We start from the raw sequence: 17,869 nt of genomic DNA, 5'->3' as shown, positions 1-17,869 counted from the left end.
CTAAATACTTTATTCAAACACACAGATTATAGATCAGTTCAGTCTCAGCTAGCACAATCAGAAGGAGTGTGATTTTGTCTGTAGGCTTGTTTCATAAGCTGGGTGACATAATTCCATGGTCATGGTGATAAATATTATATTTTCTCAGTTAAATTAAATTCAGTATTAATTTTAACTGAAAGTTTATACAACTCTCCGTCGCTTTCTTCTTGATCACTAACCTCCATCAGATCTGCTCCATCAGTCCTGTCAGTCTCCTTCAGCTTCTTTCTCTCCCTCTCTCTTTTCCTGTGGTTATTAATACATTCATTGTATTAAACTCAGATTTACAATGACTTAAGGAAATAATGATAATCAATTTAATTTTTTTTTTTGTTTTAACTTGTAAAAATCTTCTCATCTGACTGACATTGAAAAGCAGCTGGCTCTTTATTTCCACCTTAAATGATGCAGCAGTTACATTCTGGCGCCTCACGGCGGGAAAACCCGAACAACAATCTGGCAAATAGGGAGGAACTTCAGCATCGTCCCTTTTACTGACGTAAACAATGATATATGGAAGAGAAATCTAAAAACAAAGAATATAAAGAGCTGTCAGAAACGTTATTTCTGTCCTTCTTGTTCGTTCACACACCATGAAGCGAGGTTAAACTACATAGATATACATGCCTGGATGCCGCGTAGCCTGTTGTTCTCTATCTGAGGCGATACGTCTGCGCGTCCGCCATGTTGGTGCGGTCAAGATCGGCTTGTGAACTAATTCACTTGTACTGAGAGACGAAGAGTCTCAGGATTAAATGAGCCACAACTTCCTTATTACTCAACCGATTTTCACCAAATCTGTTTAGTTATAATCCTCAGACTCAGATTAATCCAGGCTGCACGGATCTGCTCTCGGCAGCTTTTATTACTTTAATAACTGATCGTGATAATTATCCATCTGGACCAGCAGGAAAGTATTCAGTCTGCACCTGACGGTAAAAACCGAGTTTAGCGCGAGAAACACAATCAGACACATCAGCAAATCCATCAATGTGTGAATCACTTCTAATCTTAATACACATAAAAATAAAATAAACCCCCCAAACACAGTAAGAAGGACGAAGCTGAAGTTGGCTTCCAATCCGCCAGCTTCTTTTTGGTGCCTGAAGCTGCACCATTTAAGGTGGAACTGGAAAATTCGAACAAGATGCTGGCTGATGCATCATTTAAGGTGGAACGGGAAAATTCGAACAAGATGCTGGCTGATGCATCATTTAAGCTGGAAATTGGAACAAGAAGCTGGCTAATAAGAAGCTGACTTCAGCTTTGTGTAAGAAGGTTCTAACGTTAATCGATTATGAATCTCTACACGGGTTAAGAAATGCTGTAATTTACCGAGCTACAAAGCTTTAACCGTTACTGTAAAAAAAATAACTACTACATAAGTTAAGATCCCCTGAATAGACTATTAAATGAAATAAGCTTAATATAAAACCAGAGGAAAAACAATCACATCAACAGGTTCTCTGTGCTTCACCAACCACACGGCCATATCTACATAAACATCACACAGACATGAGTGTGGGTCACTGCGTTCCCTCCGTTATATAATCCTATCCCACTTTCTGAGTGTGGTATTCCTGAAATAGTGTAATTCTGGACAGTATGTTTCTTAAACTGCCGCTCTGTAATGGTACTGAATGCAGTCCAGCAGCAATGTTGACCGCCCTAAAATGGCGGCATCGTTTACGTGCCTGACTAGACCAACGCGGCATCTAGATACGTATATCTATGTTATCTTATTAGCTGCTTGGCTAATGTTAGTGTTAGCCTAGCCTCTTTTGTTTACCTCACTTAAACCCAAAACTAACTAGTCAGCTGGCTAGAGTTACCAAGCAACCAAGTAAAAAACAGATATCCAGCTATACTGACCATAATGTGCCATAAACCCATATTGTGGGTGGATATTCACTCTGAATATTATATATTTTGTATAAGGTCTAATGTTTATTTTAGTGAGCTTCTAGCCGAAATCCTGTCCTGCTCAGCTACCAATTACTTTGCAGTGCATAAACAAAGCCCCTCCCCCAGCTCTGATATGATTGGCTTACAGCGTAAAAGATCTCATATGATTGGCTGAACGCTACGTTAGTCAAACTTTGGGTAGTACAGCAGAGACAGCGCTGCATTAGAGCAGCAGCAGCAGCAGCGCCTCCCCAGGTCGCCCTGTGCCATTACAGTATACTGTTCATGAGAATGAAATATAGAGGATTTGAGCCAGTAATGTACATTTAGTTAGGAAGGGGGGCTAAATAACATTTGGAAAGGCTAAAGCCACCCTAAAATTGGCCTAGCAATGCCGATCCGCGATGCGTATATATATGTTTCTACACTCATTGTCCATTTTATCAGCTCCACTTACTATATAGGTGCACTTTGTAGTTCTACAGTTACAGACTGTAGTCCATCTGTTTCTCTGCATACTTTGTTAGCCCCCTTTTACCCTGTTCTTCAGTGGTCAGGACCCCCATGGACCCTCACAGAGCAGGTATTATTTGGGTGGTGGGTCATTCTCAGCACTGCAGTAACACTGACGTGGTGGTGGTGTGTTAGTGTGTGTTGCGCTGGTCTGAGTGGATCAGACACAGCAGTGCTGCTGGAGTTTTTAAGCACCTCAGTGTCACTGCTGGACTAAGAATAGTCCACCAACTAAAAATATCCAGCCGACAGCATCCTGTGGGCAGCGTCCTGTGACCACTGATGAAGGACTAGAGGATGACCAACACAAACTGTGCAGCAGCAGATGAGCTATCGTCTCTGACTTTACATCTACAAGGTGGACTGACAAGGTAGGAGTGTCTAATAGAGTGGACAGTGAGTGGACACAGTGTTTAAAAACTCCAGCAGCACTGTGGTGTCTGATCCACTCGCACCAGCACAACACACACTGACACACCACCACCACGTCAGTTACTGCAGTGCTGAGAATGATGCAGAGGCAGAGTTCACACATCATCTTCACCCAACAGCATCACTGCAGTGTATGGTATCTGCTTGTTCTGCTTGTATTGCTTGTTCAGCCCATCCATGCAGTTAAATCGTCTAATCACCACCCCCTAGATGCACTGGATGGGTGTGCGCCTTGCTTTGAACTCCCTCTGCAACAAGTCCCAGGGGACAGAGGGATCCCCCCGGCGGCTCTGTGCTGTATTTTCCGCTGAGCGCCTCTGGCTCTGTGGAGCCGTCAATCAGCCAGCGGCTGTAACGTGAGCGACAGTCTGGACACGGAGCGGAGCGACCCGGGCATGGCTGAAATAGCACTTTCCATAGAACCGCAGCCAGTGAAACCTGACCTCGCTCTGGCCCGCCGCTCTCAGCTCTGACAGGCCAAGTCCCCACCAGCATGGAGAGAGAGAAAGAGGAGTCCATGCTGAAATGACAGCATCTGTTTCTGCCACTGCGAGTGCAGGAGAACAGAAGCTGAACACCTGTTAGATGAAGCACTTAGCAACAAGCTACACCAAACATCAGCAGCATTGCATACAGATCGCTAACGCTGGGAGAGGCTAGCTCTGAATGTTTCCCTTTATAACCATGCTTCATTCATATCTGTCCAAAAGGCTGGCTTTACATGGTGGAACTTTAATGCAATTAGTTGCTTGCAACATAATTTCCATGCAACTTGACGATTACACAATGCAATTCGAACCAAAATTGCATGCAACACATTCCGTTACCCCACTAGTTGGTATTTTTGATATACTGAATCGTTCTCGTGATGGAGTCATCTGCCAGGGGTAATTTACAGTGCAGCATTTTTGTCATCCTCGAAAAAATATCAACAAATAGCAACGAGTGGAGTAGCTGAATGTGTTGCATGCAACATAATTTCTGTGCAACTTGACAATTACACAAGGCTCACCAAAGTTTCACAATACAAATTCAGTTATTTCATGAGATAGTATTTTTTTGATACACCAAGTTGTTCTCACTATAAAGTCATCTGCCAGGTGTAATTTACATATTTACAGCTTTTTTATCATCTACAAAAGAAACATCCAAAAATATCAACAAATGCCAACTAGTGGAGTAACAGAATGTGTTGCATGCAACATAACTTCCATGCAACTTGACAATTACAAGCGCAATTCAAAAACAAAATTTCACGCAACAAATTCAGTTAGTTAACAAATTCACATTACTGCTACCGAGTGCTGATTGGTTAGCATTACTGCTACTGAGTGCTGATTGGTTAGCATTACTGCTACTGAGTGCTGATTGGTTAGCGTTACCGCTACTGAGTGCTGATTGGTTAGCATTACTGCTACTGAGTGCTGATTGGTTAGCATTACTGCTACTGAGTGCTGACTGGTTAGCATTACTGTTACTGAGTGCTGATTGGTTAGCATTACTGCTACTGAGAGCTGACTGGTTAGCATTACTGCTACTGAGTGCTGATTGGTTAGCGTTACTGCTACTGAGTGCTGACTGGTTAGCACTACTGCTACTGAGTGCTGATTGGTTAGCGTTACTGCTACTGAGTGCTGACTGGTTGGCATTACTGCTACTGAGAGCTGATTGGTTGGCATTACTGCTACTAAAAGCTGATTGTGGTTAGCATTACTGCTACCGAGAGCTGATTGGTTGGCATTACTGCTACTGAGAGCTGATTGGTTGGAATTACGGCTACTGAGTGCAGATCGGTTGGCATCACTGCTACTGAGTGCTGATTGGTTGGCATTACTGCTACTAAAAGCTGATTGGTTGCTACTGAGTGCTGATTGGTTAGCATTACTGCTACTGAGAGCTGATTGGTTAGCATTACTGCTACTGAGTGCTGATTGGTTAGCATTACTGCTACTGAGTGCTGATTGGTTGCTACTGAGTGCTGATTGGTTGGCATTACTGCTACTGAGTGCCGATTGGTTGACATTACTGCTACTGAGTGTTGATTGATCAGCATTACTGCTACTGAGAGCTGATTGTTTAGCATTACTGCTACTGAGAGCTGATTGGTTGGAATTACGGCTACTGAGAGCGGATTGGTTGGCTTTACTGCTACTGAGTGCCGATTGGTTGACATTACTGCTACTGAGTGTTGATTGATCAGCATTACTGCTACTGAGAGCTGATTGTTTAGCATTACTGCTACTGAGAGCTGATTGGTTGGAATTACGGCTACTGAGAGCGGATTGGTTGGCATCACTGCTACTGAGTGCTGATTGGTCAGCATTACTGCTACTAAAAGCTGATTGGTTGCTACTGAGTGCTGATTGGTTAGCATTACTGCTACTGAGTGCTGATTGATCAGCATTACTGCTACTGAGAGCTGATTGGTTAGCATTACTGCTACTGAGAGCTGATTGGTTAGCATTACTGCTACCGAGTGCTGATTGGTTAGCATTACTGCTACTGAGCGCTGATTGGTTGCTACTGAGTGCTGATTGGTTGGCATTACTGCTACTGAGTGCCGATTGGTTGACATTACTGCTACTGAGTGTTGATTGATCAGCATTACAGCTACTAAGCGCTGATTGGTTGGCTTTACTGCTACTGCGTGCTGATTGGTCGCCATTACTGCTACTTAGTGCTGATTGGTTGGCATTACTGCTACTGAGTGCTGATTGGTTAGCATTACTGCTACTGAGTGCTGATTGGTTGGCATTACTGCTATATAAACCCTATCCATGTGATCACCAGGAGTCTGAAACGCCAGCACATAATAATGATAATTATATATATGATATACTGATGCACAAATGAATTTGACATTATAAGAATAGAAGAATCCTTTTTTGTGCTATATAGAACCATATACAACACATTGTCCACCAATCTGAAGAACGATTTCACCATGCAAAGAACAATTTAAGTATGAAATGGTTCTACCTACAACACATGGTTCCATTGCCTCTACTAAAGAGCTGTCTTTTTTAAGTGTGTAGTACATTAAATGCATGAGCTTCTTTTGAGCCAATCAAAACAAGCATAGCGGAAGCTAAATTATATATATATATATATATATGATTTATGTATAAGAGCAATACATTAACTAGTAGCACAAATTAATTAATTAGTAACACAATCACTACAAAAATAAACACATGATAAAATATCAAAACTCAGAAAATATATTATTTACCTGTAAGTTCTCTTAGCACGGCTTTTGGTAGCACTAACTTGGGGAGGCTACCTAGCATCACATACTCTCCTTGTTTAATTTCCAACACAAATGGACACAAGCTGGTAAGGTCAGTAAGGTCAGTTGGGCACTTATTATGAAGTAGGTGGTTTGCTACTTCCCTCTTGTGGTCACACAGTGGAATGAAAGAGAGAGAGAGAGAGAGAGAGAGAGAGAGAGAGAGAGAGAGGAGAACTCTGGCAGTCACTGGGCCTCTGTAGGCCTCAGCCTGCTGAATTTACAGACACATTTAGGTTAAATAAGCACAGAGATGTGAAAATGATGATTGTCACTGAAGTTCGCATGCAGGGCGTCTGCTGAGGCACCCGAGACGATTAGATTTAAAAAGCTTTTTATCTGGTCCCAGTTTCCCAAAAGCATCTTAGTGTTCAGATCATCTTAACTGGGAGAGAGAGTGTTCAGAGTGATGCTTGCTCTATCGTTTATAAATATCTTTGCTTTAATGTGCTTTTGGGAAGCTCAGCACAGATCAGTGAGGATTTATTTGCTCTGAAAATTCTTATTTTACTATAAATACAGATGACATTAATACAATAAGGAGAACTTTTACAAATGTCAATGAATGTGTTTACATGCACTTAATAATCTGATAAATGCAGAAAATCAGATTGTGTCAGTAACTGGTTCAGTGTGTTTACACTGAATAATCTGATAACTGCAGAAAATCAGAATGTGTCAGTAACTGGTTCAGTGTGTTTACACTTAATAATCTGATAACTGCAGAAAATCAGAATGTGTCAGTAACTGGTTCAGTGTGTTTACACTTAATAATCTGATAACTGCAGAAAATCAGATTGTGTCAGTAACTGATTTGGTGTGTTTACACTTAATAATCTGATAACAGCAGAAAATCAGATTGTGTCAGTAACTGATTTGGTGTGTTTACACTTAATAATCTGATAACAGCAGAAAATCAGATTGTGTCAGTAACTGATTTGGTGTGTTTACACTTAATAATCTGATAACTGCAGAAAATCAGATTGTGTCAGTAACTGGTTCAGTGTGTTTACACTAAATAATCCGATAACTGCAGAAAATCAGAAAAAAATCAGTGTGTTTACACTTAATAATCTGATAACTGCAGAAAATCAGATTGTGTCAGTAATTGGTTTGGCGTGTTTACACTGAATAATCTGATAACTGCAGAAAATCAGATTGTGTCAGTAACTGGTTCAGTGTGTTTACACTAAATAATCCGATAACTGCAGAAAATCAGAAAAAAATCAGTGTGTTTACACTTAATAATCTGATAACTGCGGAAAATCAGAATGTGAGAGTAACTGGTTCTGTGTGTTGTCATGCTCTTGGGTAATCAGAAACTCCATGTCTACATGAGTCAGACAGTAATCGGATTTCTGCTTTACAACCAGCGAATAAACTCACTGAATAAGACGGGACATAGTAAACCTTGAATGTCATGAGCGCCTTTTGTTAAGCACTGAGTCGTTTTGGTGGAAAATATGAACACACATCGTTTAGAAAATTAAGAATATTTAAATTCTTTATTTCATTAAGTATGTAGTCGGTGCTGTGCTGCGTCTCACGGGTGCTGTGTTAAATGCTGCTTGCTGTTTCCGGGACAGCGCTCTGTTTTCACACATGCTCAGACTGAGAGAAAAGAAAGAAATCAGAGTAAGAGTTTACATGCACTGAGAAACTCCATCACTGAGCTCAAATCCAGCCTGTTTATCAGATTGATAGGCCTTCATCTAAGAAATCAGAGTGTGCTGTTTACATGACCACTCAATAATTAGATAACAGAAGGAATCTGATAATGATCGGATTATTAAGTGCATGTAAACACACTCACTTGGTTCAAATGACCATTTCCAAACATCTCCTCCAGGAAGCCCAGTAACTGCAGATATCATACAACACCTGTTTTGACTAATCAATACTTCATTATGTTAAATCAGGTGCTGCTGATGAAATTGAACAAATTCATGATGTCTGGAGGAGAAATCTAGAACCAAATTATGTTCTTCAAACTAGCTGTCAAGATATCAGCTATTTTCTTGAAAAAAAAGAAAAGAAATTCTTGTTCCTTTTTAATTTATTTATGTTTGTTTGCATCCATTTTAGTGATATAAAGTGATTTTACAAGCAAAAACATGCTTATTGTCCAGATAAATGGTTAAATAATGTGCATAGATGCCAATGATTTATAATGTTATTTATATTTACTGTAATATTAGAGTTTTTCTGGGCAAATAAACTCTCACTGTCCAGATAAACAGCTGTGTTAGTGTGTGTTGTGCTGGTCTGAGTGGATCAGACACAGCAGTGCTGCTGGAGTTTTTAAACACCTCAGTGTCACCGCTGGACTGAGAATAGTCCACCAACCAAAAATATCCAGCCAACAGCGTCCTGTGGGCAGCGTCCTGTGACCACTGATGAAGGACTAGAGGATGACCAACACAAACTGATGAGCTATCATCTCTGACTTTACATCTACAAGGTGAACCGACAAGGTAGGAGTGTCTAATAGAGTGGACAGTGAGTGGAAACAGTGTTTAAAAACTCCAGCAGCACTGCTGTGTCTGATCCGCTTGTACCAGCACAACACACACTAACACACCACCACCACATTGCAGTGCAGAGAATGACCCACCACCCAAATAGTACCTGCTCTGTGAGGGTCCATGGGGGTCCTAAGCACTGAAGAACAGGGTAACAAAGTATGCAGAGAAACAGATGGACTACAGTCTGTAACTGTAGAACTACAGAGTGAAACTATATGGTCAGTGGAGCTGATAAAGTGGACAGTGAGCGTAGATATTGGGAGGTGGTTTTGATGTTGTAGCTGATAAAGCACCTCCATTCTAAAACAGTCAGAATAAACACACAGACTATCAACTTTAGCCTCCACTCTCAGCTGAGCAGTGTGTTGCAGGGCCTGAGGCGAGGGACATATTGGGTTTCCAGTGTTCTGTCATCGGGTCCAGCAGGGTTTTATTTACTCCAAACGTTGGCGCTGCGTGCCTCCATGTAGCCTTTGGGAGATTAGCCTACGCTAACGGACACGCATGGGTGGCATGGCTGGCATACAGCACGCAAATACACACACCAAATTGCTCTGTACTGTTCTAAACACAAGAAGATCAGCCTGCATCCACTAGAGCTGGAAATGAGAGGCGGAGAGCAGCCATATGATGCTAATTAGCTTCCCTAAGCTAGCGTTAGCAAAATGTTGGCTAACACGAGGAGTAGTGAGAAAATTAAACAGCTCTTTAAATGTGATCTGTGACAGCATTCTCCATTAAAGAGCACATGCAAAAGTTTGAACACTCCGGGCGAAGTGAAACATCCTGTACAGAAAATACACCAAAATTTTTTTGCAAATTTTAGTGCACAAATTCTATTTATTTGAAAAAAAAACTGAAACCCAAAATATTGTAGCATGTTCAAGAAATATTCTGCGTGTTAATTCTAGGTTATTGTTTTCCAGCAGTATTCTGACAACGACTCTACGTTTACACAGCAGGTAAAAGTGGCCCAAATCCGATCTTTCTCTTCATATGTGACACAGATGTGTGTCTGTGTGTCTGTGTGAACAGCAAAAACACTGAATCTGACATTTTCAATTCTGATTTGAGACTCTTTCATATGTGGTACTGAAATCCGATCCGTATCCGATCTGCGGCAATGTGACTCCAGATCGGAATTCATGCAACTTTTACATCAATCCAACACGACATTGGTCATAATTTAGCAATGCTGAGACTCAAACATTTAGGCTGATGTTTCTGTACCAGTTTGAAGAGGTTTCAAACGAACTGGCTGAACGCGGCCGGAGGAGGCCGAGGCTGCAGCGTCAGAGAACAGTTTAAAGAATCCGAGGACACGAACCAAAGAAGTGGCCGTGGCCGAATAACGCGCCCTTTTTACGGCGAACTCAAACACACTCTGGGTGATGAGCCCAGCTGTCAACAAGTGAAGCTTCATGATGGCTCCTGTGATGCTGGTGAAGATGAAGCTGATCCTCCGGGAGCGACTGGCGTTCACTGATCTGGGGAGAAAATCAGATTTGGGCCACTTTTACCTGCTGTGTAAACGTAGCCTTATTGTGAAGACGGGGCTAGCCTTCCTTCGCTGTGTTAATGTGTTACAACAGGAAGAACTAATCAGTGGGAGCTTGGAACCGAGAGCTGAGTGTAGAGCCAGGTTAGCCTAAAGCAGGCATGTCAGACTGGGGACCTTCTGGGCCAAAGTGCTGCAGAGATTAGGGTTTAACCTCATCTAACACTCTGAATTCAGTTAATGAAGGCCTTACTAATTAGCTAACGAGCTGAATCAGGTGTGTTTAATGAGGCAGTGAGCTGAAGTCTGCAGTGTTTTGGCCCACAAGGACTGGAGCCTGACACATGTGGCCTACAGCTTATTGTACAGCATGGCTGTGGCCAACTGCAGCCTTTTAATGTGATATATACAACATTTTAAACATTAATATAGCAGAAAACAACTGTTTTCTATATAAAGACATAGCGGAGTAACGGCGTCCTGAGCAGACAATGATGTCATGCCCCTCTGTGTGGGTGTGTGTGTGTGTGTGTGTATAGAATCTGAGCTTCTCTGTTTTTTTTTTATTATAATAGCCTGTCGGGCTGCACGTGCATGCTGTCCCGCCCTGTGAAAACATCGGCCATCCCCACATTTTCTTTCTGCCTTCCCCAGACAGTGACCACCCACACAGAGTGGTGGAGCGAGAAAATTCGAACAAGAAGCTATAAGGAGTGTTTCAGCCTGGATGCAATATAGTTCAGCCAATCAGAACACAGCTCATTGACATATATCAGTCTCAAAGGCACAATAATGAAAACAGCCTGTTTAATTGTAAGGAATAAAGAGAGGTTGGAAAATGTTCTAAATCATAATAATACAAACAAAACATATGATTAGCATTTTGGCTAAGTTTGTTTTTCCTTTCTGTGAAACAAGACTCTACACAAAACAACTTTTTTCAGTGAACTGCGAACGAAACAAAATATAAAAATATAAAAAGGCACTGCATGTTTACACATACTAACTCTGAAATCTGATCTGTTTAGTCTCCATGACGACTTCAGTACGGACTGAATTCAGGACAGTAGCTATTACAGAATAACAGTTCCTGACTTCATAATCTCATCATCAACTCCAGATAAGAAAACAGCATCACACAAACATCCTAACTAGACTGAACCTCCTAAATCCTGTCCTAACTTTAGGATGAACCCCAACAGGGTCCTCACTTCTGTTTAAGGTCCGTTTCTATGGTTTTTAGGCAGCTGTGTCAGCAGCATAGTTCACTACCAGCATAATGAGCTCCATTTATCTCTACTGTAAAACGCTGCTTTCACTGTGAGATGATTTTCTTTTCTAACTCTGCGTTTTAAAGATCTCAGACGCTGCAGACTCGATCTCCACCGCCCCTCTGATCACCTTCGTGTGTTAATGTTGATGATGAAATATTACAGTGATGGAGTGAATAATGAGGAGACGGAGCTGAACGTGTGTCTGTTTATTAGGAGGAGTAACGTTAGCGCGCTCGGCTAAAGCGTTTGGGAAATGGAGACTGAAACTGGGGAGCGGCGACGCTCTGATAAACAGCAGGGGGCGCTCTCACAGTATTCACAGCTCACAGTTTATCACACTTTAGTTTAGTTTGACCTTTTTTACATCAGCAGCAGCAGCTGTAACTTTTTCGTCATTATTTTGATTACGTGTTTACGTTTTAGCTGTGTGTTTATGGTCAGTTGTGAGGAAACAGACATGACAGCTGATTGTCGACTTCAATCGAGTAAGTTAAGATTTCCTAACTGGAGATAAGATGCTGTAATAAAAGATAAAATTCCTAAATTAAGATCAGATTTGCTTCCATAATGCAGATTTGTGATAAATCTTATCTTGACCCGTCAGATCTTAAGAGTAAAAGATAGGAGGGCTCTGTAATACGGCTGCTGGTCTATAATTGCTTCATTGTTTAGTATTAAGCTCAGCTGCTTCATGAGGAAAATGCACGAGCAACACTGCCTTCCCACAGTCGACTCTCAGCCTGTCTGTCTAATCTCTGAAGGGACAGCGCTAAATAAACAGTGACAGATGGCAGGAAACTAAATACGCGCTCACTTTTAATTTCTCCTCTCCGGAGACGTGGAAACGCTCTCAGGTGTATTCTTCTGTTCTGCAGACGCTCATGCTTTACGTTCTGACCTTAAGCTAAACTCACGCAGCCACCAGCCTCGGCGGAACGGCCGCGTTTGCATTTGCATTGACTCAACAAGCTTCTCAGAACTGCAGTAAAATGCAGGTAAAAGCTGATTTAAAACCTTGTATGTTTACAGAGAAATATGGAAAAACAGACTGCAGGCAGCGCGAGAGCCTAAAAATATTTATGTTTAATTTAATATATGATATATGACACAAAAAAAAAATTTTGAAAAGCAGAATTTCATAACAATGCATTAATACATACATGCTTAAAAAGATGGTACTTTAATGGTTCTTTAGTAACAGCAATGAATCTGTTTAGAACCTTGAGTACTATATAGAACTATTTCATGCTTAAGTGGTTCTCTGCATGGTGAAATGGTCCTTCAGATTGGTGGAGAATGGGCTGTATATGGTTCTTTTATTGGTAAAGGCTTGACATCATGACAAAAGAAGAACCTTTTTGGTGCTATATAGAACCCTTTCCAAAAAGCTTCTCTATAGAACCATCTCCATCAATCTGAAGAACCCTTTAACAGGGCAAAAAACCTTTTTATCATGCAAAAGGTCCTTTGAGAGTTCATGGTTCTATATAGAACCATTTTCTTTACCATAGAATACTTGAAGAACCATCATTTTTAAGTGTAGGCCTTCTGGAAGTTCTAGATACGACTGCTTGACTGAATAAATATGAGTGGCAGGCTAATTAATAGGTTGTTAGAAGTGGAAAACAGTAGCAGCAAATCTATGCCAGGCCTCTCTAATAAAACATCATAATAATTTTAGAACCTCTAAATGTTGATGTTTATTCTAGAACAGTCAAAAACTGATGATGGGGAAGTTTGATAGGAAGTTTGATTGCAGTAACCTAATAGCGATTCGCTTGAACACGTCTTGAGGAGGCTGAAATTAGCGTCTTATCCAGATTTTCCATTCCACCTTAAATAATGCAGCGGTTAAATTCGGGTGCATTAAGGGTCTTGTATACCCCCTTTACTTACAGAAATGAACACATCCATTTCAAACTATGTAACCGTCTTTGCCCACATACTTGCATGCGTCCTTTACGCTGGCATGGATGTTAAGCAGTACATCTGCTAGAGGGCAGTGCAGAATAAAAAGTTTCTGACAACAACAAACATGGCAACGGCAGAGAACCTGTAGAGAGGAGAACTTCCACTCTGTAATGTCTTCCGGATTTCTCAAACACTAGAAACGTCCAAAATGAATGGGTTAATATGAAGCATTTGAGCAAAATCTTAGTTTATAAATGTTCAAACATTTTTAACATGAAAGAATGCATTCATTTCTGAACACAGAGCAGCGTAAAACATTTTAACACTGCTGTTACATTTTTTAAGAGCTTTTAACTCGAATCATAGGAGTTTAAAACGGCGCCTCATGTACGTCCATGACGTCAGTGAGCGCGAACAGCCAATGTGGCGGCTCAGGTTGCCAACAAATCAGCACTCAGTAGCAGTAATGTTAGTGTCCTGCTGCCCAAAACCCGTTTGCTGTAGAAAAAAGGAAACATACAGGTGAGATTTCTTTGCTTTTTTAGTGAAATTCATCCTTCTACTTTCTAAAATCAAAGGAAAGTTCTGCTTCAGTGATTAGAAACTATTTTAACTTCTTGTCTTTAGCAATTTAGCTCTGTTTACTCCCATTTATTGAGGACTCGCTCACGGTCCTGTTTTTGATGTAACGGGGGAAATAGGAAGTGGCCAGTCTCCTCATAAACCGGCTCTGGAGCCGGTGGAGGAGGTCGCTTTATAGACGGCAGTGGTCTGTGAGGCCTTTAAATACTTTATGACATGTGAATGGAGAATTCTTCTCACTTATATTACCAATGAGGGAAATTGATTGTGTTTTGCGTGAACTACTGGCTACACTGACCCCACAGCTTCTAGTGGTGCTGCTTTGTTTCGTCCGTATTCATAAGCTTTTAGAAAACATGCACAAATATGGACGAAATGAACACAGATTATGGATAGAAGGCTCCATCCATATCCATATTTCATGAGTATGAATGAGCCTTAAATGCGCCGGTATGTAACCGCTGCACTGTTTAAGGTTGGAATGGACATTTTAAATAAGAAGCCAACTAGAGTCTAGTGTTCAAGCAAACCCCCATTAGCTTAGCGCTAACAACCTACTAGAATCCTAAAGGAACACTAACAGAAGTTAGCATTATTGTTGAGGTGGGTTTTTCCTCGTGTTTTGACCGGGTTTTGGCATTTATGGCCCGAATTGAAGGCCTAGTTCACTGATAAAATAAAAGTACAAAAGTTATAGCAGTAAAAGATAAATGCAGGATATGGGCTGTTTAAGGACATCTGAGCAGAAGTGAAGTGTTTTATCATAATATTATTTTATTAAAAGACAAAAACAGATGTAAATGACGACGACCTCAGGCGTTATTTGGTTATTATTTACTTCTCACAGTGTAGGAATGCAACTATTTTCATCCTGCTTGCACACCAAGATCACTGTGTCCACTGTTCTGGACGATACCCCATGACCTCTCTGAGCTATCTGACCTCAATGACACTCAGAGACACTTCTCAAATATAAACACACGAGTTTGTTTTGGTGTAAATGCCAATGCCAATGCTCTACCTAACCTAACATTAACTTACCCTCAATTTCAATCCTCTTTTACTTTTTCTATTAAAATCTACAATTTTTTGAGGGGAAAATCATTTTTCCTCACGGAGAGCAGCCTAATGTCTCCAAAACCACTAAACGTTCCTGTTTTCATCTAACCGGAGACTTTTTGGTCCCCACAAATATCTAAATACTCACACTGACACATGCACTTCCATAGACTTATTTTGAAAATCCGTGAGCTGCCAGATCACGAGCCGTCCTCAGCGTGTTATACAGTTTCACTGACAGCTTCCAGGCGGCTAAATTTGGGACAGCTTAACCACGACAGGGCTCAGTTGACCACCTATTTGACTCTTTACTACCAGCTGGACCAGACACCAGCGGCTCTTGGCTGACCCGATACGGCAGCAGACATCTACCAGAGGAATGCACCACAGTGACATATCCATGCTCCACGTTGTTTCATAGTTACTGTTGCTAGGTTGGACAAGCTCTGCAGAATGCTGCTAAAATCCCTATTCAGACTAATGAGAAACTGTAGAACAGACTCAGTTTATATCACAATACCTACATTTAGAGTTGGTTATTCATTCAACCTAATGAGAAACTGTAGAACAGACTCAGTTTATATCACAATACCTACATTTAGAGTCAGTTATTCATTCAGCCTAATGAGAAACTGTAGAACAGACTCAGTTTATATCACAATACCTACAACTAGAGTCGGTTATTCATTCAGCCTAATGAGCTATTATGACAGCATCATTACAGAATTGATACATAGCTATTCCTATTAAATTTAATAAGTTGCAAATACAACATAGGAATAATATACAATGATAACAATAGCCATATCCCAGTCATATATTGTTGTGAATTTCCTGTAATTTTTTTTATATCAATGCTGTTGATCAGGATAATACTACTAACAGCTTATTGAAAGGAACAGAAGCCCATTTACCCCCCTTTCTCATCATGTAGTTGATCCCCCAAGACATGTTTGGTGTCTGAAGTTTGCTTCTTTAGTTTTAGCACTGGAGCTCCGAGGCTAACGTAGCATGCAGTTAGCATTATGCAAATTATCACCTGCCTCAAACAGTTTTACAGTTGTCCAGTATCTCTAATAGTCGTGATCATGTGGTTTCTGACTCTGTATGACTCACTGTTCTCTATAAACACAGACTAAAGTACATTAGCATAGCTAAACCCACTAGCAGCCTGCGAGAAGCTGTTGACGTTTTTAGGTAACTGTGTGTCATTCAGTGTCAGAAAGCATGTAATTAAGTCTGCTTTCACTTAAGGACAGTTTCTCTTTACTTTTTTTATCCCTGAAAAATGCACATGGCGTTATACCCCCCCTTTCAACCCTTGAGTGTGTTTACATGCACTCAATAATCCGATCATAATCAGATTTCTGAAGTTATCCGATTACTCAAATGGTCATGTAAACACCATACTCCGATCTAGAAATTGGATAAAGAGGCTGGATTTTAGCTCAGTAATCAGATTTCTCAGTGCCTGTAAACTCTTACTCTGATTTCTTTCGGATTTCTCAGTCTGTGCATGCGCAAGATCAGACAGCGGTACCAGCAGCGTCGCTGCGAGATACAACAAAACACTGTTGGAGTGGCGCTGAAACCAAACACGAAATAAAGGATTTAAATATTCTTCATCTTCTAGATGATGTATGTTCATATTTTCAAATAAAGTCGCATGATGTTTTAGAAAAAGCCGCCGCATGAAGTTTGAGGTTATGTGATGTTTACATCATGTCTTCTTCTGTTTATTGTTTATTGGCCAGTTGTAAAGCAGAAATCTGATTACTGTCTGACTCATGTAGACCCAGAGTTTCCCCATCATCTGATTACTCAAGAGCATGTAAACGTGTTGATCGGATTACTGACAAAATCTGATTTTCTGCAGTTATCGGATTATCAAATAAGTGCATGTAAACACACTCCTTGACTGGACACAGCTTTAGATTCTACTGGCGTTCTCTCAAACAGCTACATTTTTTAATTTTATTTATTTATTTATTCATTTATTTATTTATTTAAAGATTTGATTTTTTATTGTTTTCACGGTAACTGACAAACAAACAGGCACATTTAGAGATCTCTAGGAGAATATACATAAATTACTTCCAGAGTTCTTAAAAAATAATAATAATTATAACAATAAGAAATAAACCAAAGTGTTACAAAGCTACAAGTCAGTTTAAATACTCTACAGCCTTGTTCCACATTTCACAGTATAATTTACATATTGGGTCAAAAAAACAGGACACTTGTTCCAGTAGTACATTTTTAGTACCCCTTTAAAATAAGACTACCCTTATAAAGCATTCATGAATGGTTTAAAATGAGTTTATTAATGGTTAATAACTCATAAACACCTGTTGTTTGCCTAATACTGAACCCTCATTCATTTATACTTATAAACCTCAGATTTGTGCTGATCTGACTTTGTCTTCTGCATCAGTCAGCATTAGACCTGTCAGCTTCATTACATATCCATGTTCTTCAGATACAACAGCATGCTTTTGCCCCTTTTTATTAATATGTAATAACTGCTTATGAACAATTAACCAGTAACAAATCATGAACCATTAACAAATTACTTTTAAAGCATTCATAAACGCTTTATAAGGGTTGTCTTATTTTAAAGTGGTACCACATTTTCCAGTAAAAAAACTTCCATGCAGTTAAAGAAGGTGCTTGTTGCTCTTTGAATGAATATAAAGTTGTTTTCTTAGCTACGAGTGCAGAGGATAAAGTCATTTTGGCTGAGTCTGCATTCAGAGGTGTCACCTAAAATCATTAGTCGTAAAGAAAGTGGTGTATTAACATTCGTGATCCTAGACAGATGTTCAATAATACTCCCCCA

General features: G+C 40.4%; 1 protein-coding gene across 1 annotated transcript in view; it reads right to left on the bottom strand.

The window, feature by feature from the left end:
• Positions 1-17,869, bottom strand: part of LOC118804408 (cytosolic carboxypeptidase 4) — a gene marked incomplete at its 3' end in the record, with an annotated part of 291,416 nt that overhangs the window by 272,939 nt on the left and 608 nt on the right. The window lies entirely within an intron of this gene.

The sequence above is a fragment of the Colossoma macropomum genome, unplaced genomic scaffold, assembly GCF_904425465.1.
Source record: "Colossoma macropomum unplaced genomic scaffold, Colossoma_macropomum, whole genome shotgun sequence".
In the NCBI taxonomy this organism is placed as follows: domain Eukaryota; kingdom Metazoa; phylum Chordata; class Actinopteri; order Characiformes; family Serrasalmidae; genus Colossoma; species Colossoma macropomum.
This window is presented reverse-complemented; position numbering and strand designations above follow the sequence as displayed.